Raw genomic sequence first — 12,110 nt, forward strand, 5'->3', positions numbered from 1 at the left:
TTTACAATGTCAAGGAGAATCAATTGGCGAAGGACGCTACTGTCTAAAGCCCTATCATGAACATCCCACCGGTCAGATGGTCACAAAAACAGACAGTTGGCACATTTTTGTCTGTCATAAAGATCAAAATGCACAATTAGAAAACCTCGATAATTTCGAAAATTTAAGACACACATACTATCCCAGTAGGAATGCGCACTATCCACGGTTCAGCTGTTTCCTGTTTACACCGGATAAGTGTAAAGGTTAATCCTCCCTGCAAATGTAAGATGAAAGAAGAAAGAGCGATTAAGCAAGTTCTGTTTCCCTGCAATTTTATCAAATCGCAGCAAAATCACTTATTCCAAAATCTTGGCAAAGTTACGTTGATCTACGCAGCAGGTGCCACTGTAACCGTTCCACGTAGATGCCCATATATCTATATACCTCTTATTGGTTTGACAAGGAACATTAGCATGTGTTTAAAACATGTGTGTTTGTCACTCTAATCTCCTGTGGTAAGTTTCGAAAAGCCTGTGGAATTTTTCTCTTTGTCTTAGAGCTAATTTGGTGTCATGTCACGATTCCTTAGCTGTATGTTATTTGATTATGTAGTTAGTATAGAATACTGTTAAATCTTTGGGCTGATTAACCTTTTGATGTCATTTCTACACACAATTCTCTCTATTTGTACAAATTTGTAAGCAATGGTTGTACATATCAAAATGAATGCATGTGAGTACGTGTGTTCCAGCAATTTTCTTTTAAACCTAGAGGTATTTCCTTGGTACATACGTAGGTTAATCATCTTTGAGTACCATCGTCTTACAGGTCGGAAACTCATGTAGTCGTAGTATTCTTCTCTCTTTTCAGCTATTCTAACCTGGGTGGCTGTCCCCTAGATGTTTAAACGACATAGAAAATTCAGCTTTCACGTCGCATTTCTTCGCCTACGGCCATGTTTCCCTTCCGTCAATACTTTTATGATAAGTTGCATAAAGGTAAATAAGAATGTAGGAATTTTGGATCCACTTTGATGCGAAACACTTATGTCATTTATTTGGTTGTTCCCAAACTAGTTTCAGCGACATATATCGCCATTATCAGTGGTTTTTTTTAATTCTAAAACATTCAGATATAGTATGGTTATAAAACACTGTAAAACTTTACCACATACGTAGTGATTTTTAATTAATGTTTTCTCTGAATACTTTTATAATGCCTTATTTATACACGTCACAATACTGTTTTCAAATTGTTGTTATTGTTGGCAGCATGTTTTCTGTGTTTTTCTGCTTCCGTTTCCCTCGGCATACATCATGTCATCTGCAGCTGTGTGAGCGACTGTTAGTAAAAGAATACAAAAACGTGAACTCATGTACGTCAGCGTTATACAGTTCGGATTGCGGTAGTGTTGTGGACAAAGCTTTTATGTGTACCAGTTTGTTGCGTGATATGTAGTGTGCTCACGTTCTTGGACAGCTTGCAGCTACTTATTTTTACACGGAAAAACATATCTTTCGCACTTCGTTCGCAACCCAGAATATTACGCTATTTTGCCGTTCGAGTGTGTCGCGAGAAAAGTATCGCATGTCGCGAAAAGTTCTGAGTTCTGACGACTTCTATTCCTTATTTATTTCTCTGTGAGGTATGGGTTAGTCGTTCTTTAGCGTGTGTGTGTTTTCTATTCTGTGTCCAGTGTCAGCTCTCTCAGAGCGGCAAAGGGTGTGTTGTTGCAAAATGTTATGTTTTCGTTTATTGTGTTTGTCCCTTCCACTATAGCCTTTTTATGTAACAATTTTCTTTTATTGTTAGCTGTCGGTATAGACTGTAGCTATATTTCAGAATGAATAGATGACTTTCGATGTTAGTGGGGCTACGGTTATTGTTCATTACGTGTTCTGCGAATGCGGAATGTCTGCAGTCACTCTTTAAAGCTCTCATATGCTCTGTGTACCTCTTTCGGAAATTTCTGCTTGTTTGTCCGGTGTATTAGTTCTCACAGGAGTACCATGTGAATTAGTATATTCCAGCATTGCTAAATTTGTATGAGGTTCCTTTGCCTGGTCTTAACATTTTTTGAACTGTTTGTTTGTTCTGAATATTATTAAGATCACTTACTTTCTTAAGACTTTCCAATTGTATGTGATATTGCATGGTAGTGTGTATCATCAGTTTTTTCTTGATGAGGTGTAGCCTGCTTTGTTTCTGTGTGTTCTATGTTTTATAAATATGCTAACATTGCATGTTTTAAGATCAAAGGACCTGCTTATGATGGCGACATTTGTCGATGAATCTAGTTTGGGAATAAATAAGTAGGTGGATCCATAGTCTGTCTCTTGTTGTTTTTGTATGCACACAGAGACCTATGGTAGATCAAAGCTAAAATTATTGCTGCATAAAGCTGTATGTATTTTTACCGAATCATCACAAAAGCGCTTGTTCCCATTTCTTGTGAAAGTAGTGCTGTACCAAGAAAGAAATCTGTAAATGCTCCATTTTCACGAAGATGCCCATATATACAGAGTGTTTCACAATGAATATACGGGTTTTAAGGCTCTGTAACGTTAAATACATTAAGATTACATTTATAACTAATATAACAAATGATATAAAGTCCTGACAAAACTCTACCATCTGGTGAGCAAGATGTATGAGACAGGCGAAATACCCTCAGACTCCAAGAAGAATATAATAATTCCAATCCCAAAGGAAACAGGCGTTGACAGTTTTTATATGTCACAGGTGCAAAACACAAGCGCGAATTTTTTGCAGACGAAAGGACACACTGGTAGAAGCCGACCTCGGGGAAGATCAGTTTGGATTCCGTAGAAATGTTGGTACCTGTGAGGCAATACTGACCCAACGACTTGTCTTAGAAGAAAGATTAAGGAAAGGCAAACGTACGTTTCTAGCATTTGTAGACCTAGAGAAAGCTTTTGATAACGTTGACTGGCATACTCTCTTTCAAATTATGAAGGTGGCAGGGATAAAATACAGGGAGCGAAAGGCTATTTACAATTTGTACAGAAACCAGATGGCAGTTACAAGAGTCGAGGGACATGAAAAGGGGGCAGTGGTTGGGAAGGAGTGAGACAGGGTTGTAGACTCTCCCCGGTGCTATTCAATCTGTATATTGAGCAAGCAGTAAAGGAAACAAAGGAAAAGTTCGGAGTAGGCATGATATCCACGAAAAAGAAATAAAAACTTTGAGTTTCGCCGATGACATTGTAATTCTGTCAGAGGCAGCAAAGGACTTGGAAGAGCAGTTGAACGGAATGGACAGTGTCTTGAAAGGAGGCTGTAAGATGAATATCAACAAAAGCAAAACGAGGCTAATGGAATGTAGTCGACTTAAGTCGGGTGACGCTGAGGGAATTAGATTAGGAAATGAGACACTTAGAGTAGTAAAGGAGTTTTGCCATTTTGGAAGCAAAATAACTGATGATGGTCGAAGTAGAGAGGATATAAAATGTAGACTAGCAATGGCAAGGAATGCGTTTCTGAAGAAGAGAAATTTGTTAACATCGAGTATTGATTTAAGTGACAGGAAGTCGTTTCTGAAAGCATTTATATGGAGTGTGGCCATGTATGGAAGTGAAACATGGACTATAAATATTTTAGACAAGAAGAGAATAGAAGCTTTCGAAATGTGGTGCTACAGAAGAATGCTGATGGTTAGATGGGTAGATCACATAACTAATGAGGAGGTATTGAATAGAATTGGGGAAAAGAGGAGTTTGGGGCACAACTTGACAAGCAGAAGGGATCGGTTGGTAGGACATGTGCTGAGGCATCGAGGGATCACCAATTTAGAATTGGAGGGTGGCGTGGATGGTAAAAATCGTAGAGGTAGACCAAGAGATGAATACACTAAGCAGGTTCAGAAGGATGTAGGTTGCAGTTGGTACTGGGAGATGAAGAAGCTTGCACAGGATAGAGTAACATGAAAATTTGCATCAAACCAGTCTCAGAACTGAAGACCACAACAATATATCTAATGAAAGAGCAACTCAGACAAGTTTTTGTACAAATGTTCAATGTGAGCGTCATCCGTCATGCTTCTAGTCGATAGCCTACTTCTTTCCAAACCTTTAAATTTGTCTGGAATAATTGTTGCAAAAATACTGTCTCTAATGTGGGGTAGATCAGCTGGTAGGTTAGGCAGATACACATGCTCATTTATGAATCCCCAAAAGCAAAGATCCCGTGGCGTGGGATTGTGTGAGAACGTGGAAGTCACGCAAAACAAGTTCTGTCATCCGGCCCCTTGCGGCCAATCCAACAATCTGGTACAGAGTCGTTTAACCAAACCACATCCTGAGTTATGCCTGTGAGGCGGCCACATCATCGTGCTGCCAAATACAGTTCTGTGGTTCGGATTCTCCCAGTTGAGGGAAGAGACATACTTCTAGCGCAAGACAAGAAACACCAGTTACAGCTACTTCACAGAAAGAGAAAGGCCTGTCATAAACTTCCCTCCTGACTTAGGCACAAAAACATTAAGTTTAGGGGAGTCACGCTGCAAGTGTACAATCTCGTGGGGGTTTGCTGATTCCCAAATACGCACAATATTCGTGTTCACATTTGCACTTATGTGCAGACGAGACGATCTTAAAAATCTTCATCGTCCTGCAGCAACATTTAGTTTGAAAAGTTGGCACGTAAACCATACTTTGTAGGCTTTAGAGCATGTAACATCCGCAAACGAGGGGTAAGCGTCTCCTCAAATCACCTCAAGGTGATCGCTGGAATAAATAACTCACGACCAGCATTATGACTGGTTTCTTGGGCTTTCGCTTGAAATTCTCTCACTCTTTCAACACTTTCTTCAGCCACTATTGGTCGTTCCATACTTTTTTCGCGTGCAGGTAAACAATTAAAAGTGTTTGTATTTCTCTTTCGTTTGCTGTATTATTTGTCATTGTAAGTTGAGTGTAATAAATGCCACAGATTGTTGAAAGTTGTATGTTCATTTTGATATAACCTGTATATACAACCTACTGATTTGATATCAGACTGTAAAGTGCTACGCTGCTTTCTGCTTTTGATGGTAGTCAGGACTTCCGATTTTTGTGAGTCCATTGGAATAGTTCACTGTGGGTATGTCAAACGTTGATAGAATTCTTAGCTTACAACGGTACATCCACGTTCCAAATTATTCAGCCTTTCTACTGTCGAGCTTGATTTTATTCTGCAAGCATCTATGGCTACAGTATTACTACGAAGACTTAAGTCGTTACGAATCGCCAACGGATGCTTAACTGAAGATCACGTCAACGTACATGGTTTTTAAGCTTTATAAATGTTTTACCTGCCATGTCAGTTCTATTTTTTTTTCATCACCTTGACCCAGTTTTTCTGTTAGACAGCATACACATTCTCAAGTTTCTTCCCATCAAATTTTGTGGTCTTCTTGTCTACCAACATGTTACTATTGATCTAGAATTTTGTTTTGCAATGTTCGTTCTACAGTCTTTACTGTGCACGTTAATTCTGTGGAGGGGCTTTTCATCCCCTAATTCAAAATCTTCAAGCTGCTGTGTGTTCTAACTCAACAGAGATTTAAAATTTGAGTAACCAATATTTGGTACTTTGTTGATACATTTCCTTTTAAGGTTGATACTCAGATACTGATGCTAAAGAAAACACTACGTTTACCGTCTCCAACATGTGAGAAGTTGAGAAACATTTACAGAACAAAATTCTATGCCGTATCTATAGGCCCTACATTATCTCCGATTGGTCTCATGATGTATTCAAATACCACAGCAAAGAATTATTAAAATAGAAATAAAAACTAATATGGGAACCATTTACGAGGTAGCTAGGGAAAAGAAAAATAATCCAGTGCTTCAGGGCAAAACAAGCACTGCCGTTAAAAAATGGTTCATAATTGCAAGGAAAACTACACTCCTGGAAATGGAAAAAAGAACACATTGACACCGGTGTATCAGACCCACCATACTTGCTCCGGACACTGCGAGAGGGCTGTACAAGCAATGATCACACGCACGGCACAGCGGACACACCAGGAACCGCGGTGTTGGCCGTCGAATGGCGCTAGCTGCGCAGCATTTGTGCACCGCCGCTGTCAGTGTCAGCCAGTTTGCCGTGGCATACGGAGCTCCATCGCAGTCTTTAACACTGGTAGCATGCCGCGACAGCGTGGACGTGAACCGTATGTGCAGTTGACGGACTTTGAGCGAGGGCGTATAGTGGGCATGCGGGAGGCCGGGTGGACGTACCGCCAAATTGCTCAACACGTGGGGCGTTAGGTCTCCATAATACATCGATGTTGTCGCCAGTGGTCGGCGGAAGGTGCAAGTGCCCGTCGACCTGGGACCGGACCGCAGCGACGCACGGATGCACGCCAAGACCGTAGGATCCTACGCAGTGCCGTAGGGGACCGCACCGCCACTTCCCAGCAAATTAGGGACACTGTTGCTCCTGGGGTATCGGCGAGGACCATTCGCAACCGTCTCCTTGAAGCTGGGCTACGGTCCCACACACCGTTAGGCCGTCTTCCGCTCACGCCCCAACATCGTGCAGCCCGCCTCCAGTGGTGTCGCGACAGGCGTGAATGGAGGGACGAATGGAGACGTGTCGTCTTCAGCGATGAGAGTCGCTTCTGCCTTGGTGCCAATGATGGTCGTATGCGTGTTTGGCGCCGTGCAGGTGAGTGCCACAATCAGGACTGCATACGACCGAGGCACACAGGGCCAACACCCGGCATCATGGTGTGGGGAGCGATCTCCTACACTGGCCGTACACCACTGGTGATCGTCGAGGGGACACTGAATAGTGCACGGTACATCCAAACCGTCATCGAACCCATCGTTCTACCATTCCTAGACCGGCAAGGGAACTTGCTGTTCCAACAGGACAATGCACGTCCGCATGTATCCTGTGCCACCCAACGTGCTCTAGAAGGTGTAAGTCAACTACCCTGGCCAGCAAGATCTCCGGATCTGTCCCCCATTGAGCATGTTTGGGACTGGATGAAGCGTCGTCTCACGCGGTCTGCACGTCCAGCACGAACGCTGGTCCAACTGAGGCGCCAGGTGGAAATGGCATGGCAAGCCGTTCCACAGGACTGCATCCAGCATCTCTACGATCGTCTCCATGGGAGAATAGCAGCCTGCATTGCTGCGAAAGGTGGATATACACTGTACTAGTGCCGACATTGTGCATGCTCTGTTGCCTGTGTCTATGTGCCTGTGGTTCTGTCAGTGTGATCATGTGATGTATCTGACCCCTGGAATGTGTCAATAAAGTTTCCCCTTCCTGGGACAATGAATTCACGGTGTTCTTATTTCAATTTCCAGGAGTGTATATCTTAATGTACTGCTGTAACTAGTTGATATTCTTTAATTTACGCCTGCATTACACTAACCAGTTTATAGAGTGATGCAGTAGATTAATTTGTGTATTACACGATTGCAGGACTAAATGATAAATTCTGGATAGCAGCTACAGCAGTGGTAAGCACACCAGACTCGTATCAGTGAGGAAAGCTGTTCAAATCTCCCTTCGGCCATCAAGACTGAGGTCGTCCGTTATTTCTCCAAATCACTCCAGGTAAATGTCGGGATTGCTCCTTAGAAAGAACATGGAAAATTTTCATCACGATCAGTAACAAAAACAATTCGAGACTGTGCTCCGTCTCCAATGACATCGTCGTCGACGAGACCCCATTCCCTATTCCGCTTCCTTCCTTCTGATACTAGATAACTTTGTTTGATTGAGCTACCGATTTGGTTTACTGGTATTTGCAATATCATTGCATAGCTGATTTGCAGACGTCATTGCTGTCCTCCGTGAAACTGAATAACTGCAGGGCACGCTGAATGGAATTAACAGTCCAATGAGCACACGCAGTCGAATAACAACGAACTGAAGAAACATGAAAGCGATGTGATGTAGCAGAAATGAGACTGTCGATAATCTTAACATCAAAACTACCTGCCGGGCTGGGATACAACGACTGAACTATACAAGCACGACTCACGACCAGCACTCATAGTTTTACTGCTGAGTTACTAGAGCACCTGGACATATAAGTCGAAGTTCCCAGATTCGAGTCCCAGTCCGGTACACAGATTTAATTTGGCAAGAAATTTTAAATCACTGCACACTCAGTTGCAGAGTGGAATATCATTCTGGCAGCTGAACTTGAAAGTTGGAGCCCATGAATACACAAAGTGCAGGAACTCTGCTACCTTGTAAGCAAAATAACAAAAGACGTATGAGGCAAGGACGACATAAAAAGTAGACTCAGGGAAAGGGGGAATTCCTGTCCAAAAGAAGTCTACTAATATCAAAATTTAGCATTAATTTTAGGAAGAATTTTCTGAGAATGTGTGCTTGGAGCAAAGCACTGTTGGAAAGTCGAAAAACTAAAGAATAGACTACTCTGAGATGTGGTGTCATAGAAGGTATAGAAAATTAAGAGACCGATAAGGTCCGATATGAGAAAGTTCTCCGCCGAATCGAGGTGGAGAGGAAAGTGTGGTAAATATTGGCAAGAAGAGTGAACAGAATGACAGGACATGCGTTAAGGTATCATGGAATAACTTCCATGGTACTAGAGTAACCTGTAGAGGTTAAAAAATTGAAGTGGTCGATAGAGATTAGAATAGATCCAACAGATAACTGAGGAAGTAGGCTACAAGAGCTATTCCGAAATTGGGAGGTTGGCACAGGAGAGGAATTCCTGGTGGGTCTAATCAGTCTAGATACCAAGAGGAAAGCTGAATTTAATTTCATAAGTATAAAGTAGCCAATGTAACGGTTTCCTTCATTAGTCACCAAAAACGTGGAGCACATTTAATCTGTCTGATAGGTTTCAATGGTAGGGATGCCTCAGGGGGCTGTTCTGGGTCCTACTACACCGTGCAACAGAAGTAAAAAGTCAGGTTTTTGAAACACTGCAGTTGTCTCTCTTTGCTATGCAGACCTTCGAAATTTGGCTTAAAGGTGCCCACAACTTTCTTCTGTCACTGAGGAGGGCTGTAGCCACCTCTGAGCGAAGTTTCTAAGTTCTATGGCGCATTGGGAGACAGTTACGGAGTTTAAAATGTAGTCGTTTAACTGTGTTGCACAGTGTTTATATCAGTTTGTGTAACTAACGAAGAGAGTTTATTCAACATTTTTCTTATCTGCAGATGACACAATAGTCTTTTTAAAGTACCTAAAATGTATTGTAAATGATTTAGCCTATAGTGTAGTGCATGCTGCTGAATCTCAAACACGAAAGCTTGTTTACTATACACGTTGGTGTGTAGAATGTATAAGACTGGCGATTTATCATCAGACTTTTTGTAAAATGTAATCCACAAAATTCTAAAGACTACAAGAGCTGACAACTGTCAGAATTATTGCACAGTTAGCTTAACAACTCAAGCATCCAAGTTGCTGACAATATTAATATATGGAACAATGACAAAGTAACCTGAGGATGTGTTAGATGACTGTCAGCTGGGCAGCATGGAGGCAGTTCTGACGTTGCGGTTAATAATAGAAGCAAGGCTAAAGAAAAATCAAGGTACGTTCTTATGATCTGTAGACCTGGAATAAGCGCTCCACAATGTCAAATGGTGGAAGGTCTTCGAAGTACTAATGAAAATAGGAGTAAGTCACAGAGAGAGGGCTATATACAACATGTACAAGGACCAAGGGGGAATCATAAGAGTGGAAGACCAAGAACGAAGCTCGGATAAAAAGGGTGTAAGATGTAGTCTTTATCCCCAACAGTTCAATCAATAAATCGAAGAGGCCAAGATGGAAGTAACAGAGAGGCTCAAGTGTGGCATTAAAAGTCAAGGTGAAAGAACACCAATGATTAGGTTCACTGATAATATTGTATCGTGTGTCAGAGTGAAGAAAAATTGCAATATCTGTTGAATGGAGTGAACAGCCTAATGAATACAGCATATGAACTGGGAATAAATAGAAGAAAGACGAAAGTGGCGGGAAGTAGCAGAAATGAGAAAATCGAGAAACTTAAAATCATGATTGACGGTCAAGAAGTAGATGATGTTAACGAATTTGGCTACCTAGGCAGAAAAATAAGCCATGACGGACGGAGCAAGGAGGAAATAAAAAGCCGAGTCGCACTGGCAAAATGGCAAAAAGAGAAGTCTACTAGCACTGAACATGGAATGTCACCATAACGAGATGAGGTTTGTAAGTCTCATAACTCCACAGAGCTATGTTGATGGGAGCCATGTTCCTGGCAAGGTCACTCATGCCAGTTTGTCTACATTTACATCGTCTACATCCGCACTCTACTAGCCAACCGACGGAGCGTGAAATACGAGATAGAGATATTAGACTATACCTGAGGGATACCTGATGGTATGTGAAGGAGGATACTTCTCGTACCACTATCTGATCCCCACATTCCCCGTTTCATTCGTGTATTTCGCATGGGTAGGGCGATTCTTTGGCCAGCAGGTGACAGACCAGACAAAGAGCAATGTTTCTACGGGGCTTCCATCTTCGGAATATGTGGTCGTCATTTACATGAGCCCTTAGCTATGATTTACACTGTCACTACATACTTGCGTCGGGCCTCTTCTGTTTTCTTTTCTATCGGATTTTTTTTTTCAGCGGTGTTAGATTTGGAGGCCCAAGAGTGTTGTTCATTTTTGTCTTCGTCCTCTGCTTCCTCGTGTTGTTGCTGTAAAGAGTCCCTTGCCCAGGGTTATGGCGACATCGGTGACTATTTGCTAGCCAATGTGAAACTATAGACAATGACAGAGTTACACTAAGAGATAATGACAATATTTTGGATTAGATGAGTGAGTGACAAAGGGTAGTAGCGAGTGGATGAGTATGACCGACTAGGTGTGAGTCATTTACAGTTAAGTTAGCTAGTAGGAACCGGAATGAGATTTTCACTCTGCAGCGGAGTGTGCGCTGATATGAAACTTCCTGGCAGATTAAAACTGTGTGCCCGACCGAGATTCGAACTCGGGACCTTTGCCTTTCGCGGGCAAGTGCTCTACCAACTGAGCTACCGAAGCACGACTCACGCCCGGTACTCACAGCTTTACTTCTGCCAGTACCTCGTCTCCTACCTTCCAAACTTTACAGAAGCTCTCCTGCGAACCTTCGCACACAGTTTCAATCTGCCAGGAAGTTTCATAGCTAGTAGGAGTTTGAGGTGAGTTGCAAGTTAAAAAAAGCGTAAATGTATTCACATGCCAAATTTTTTGGAAGATTTTTAAACGTGCTGAGGAAGGCAGAATGAGCCGGCTAATAGCCCTGTTTTCAGTCAATCTTTTAAATATACGGCAACATATTTACATTTTTTGTGCTCCGATAGGAACATCTTACCGCTGGTCAATTACAAATATTTATAATACAGAAAAGATGGACGAGTATTGAAGCAACTAGGAACAGCATTTAGACTGAGTGGACAATACACGTATTCCGAAAATTTCATTATCATACAGGCCTATTCGCCGAAAGGACACAGGAAGAGCAGACAAAGATGGATTGATGTTGGCACAGGTGGAAGAGCCTAATTCCTGAAGTGATGGAGCTGGAGGTTGTGGTGGTAGTGATGATGATGATGATGATGACGATGATTACGATTCCCCATTAACATTACATGTTGTTGTTGTTGTGGTCTTCAGTCCTGAGACTGGTTTGATGCAGCTCTCCATGCTACTCTATGCTGTGCAAGCTTTTTCATCTCCCATTACCTACTGCAACCTACATTCTTCTGAATCTGCTTAGTGTATTCATCTCTTGGTCTCCCTCTACGACTTTTACCCTCCACGCTGCCCTCCAATACTAAATTGGTGATGCCTTGATGCCTCAGAACATGTCCTACCAACCGATCCCTTCTTCTGGTCAAGTTGTGCCACAAACTTCTCTTCTCACCAATCCTATTCAATACTTCCTCATTAGTTATGTGATCTACCTATCTAATCTTCAGCATTCGTCTGTAGCACCACATTTCGAAAGCTTCTATTCTCTTGTTGTTGTTGTTGTTGTGGTCTTCAGTCCTGAGACTGGTTTGATGCAGCTCTCCATACTACTGTATCCTGTGCAAGCTTCTTCATCTCCCAGTACCTACTGCAACCTACCTCCTTCTGAATCTGCTTAAAGTATTGATC

At 42.1% G+C, this 12,110-nt stretch overlaps 1 non-coding gene across 1 annotated transcript; it reads right to left on the bottom strand.

The window, feature by feature from the left end:
* Window positions 1-10,935: 10,935 nt before the first annotated feature.
* On the bottom strand, window positions 10,936-11,010 carry Trnas-cga. The gene has a single exon. It is a non-coding gene; the product is annotated as a tRNA-Ser (tRNA).
* Window positions 11,011-12,110: the final 1,100 nt, after the last annotated feature.

Source organism: Schistocerca piceifrons, chromosome 5, assembly GCF_021461385.2.
Source record: "Schistocerca piceifrons isolate TAMUIC-IGC-003096 chromosome 5, iqSchPice1.1, whole genome shotgun sequence".
Classification (NCBI taxonomy): domain Eukaryota; kingdom Metazoa; phylum Arthropoda; class Insecta; order Orthoptera; family Acrididae; genus Schistocerca; species Schistocerca piceifrons.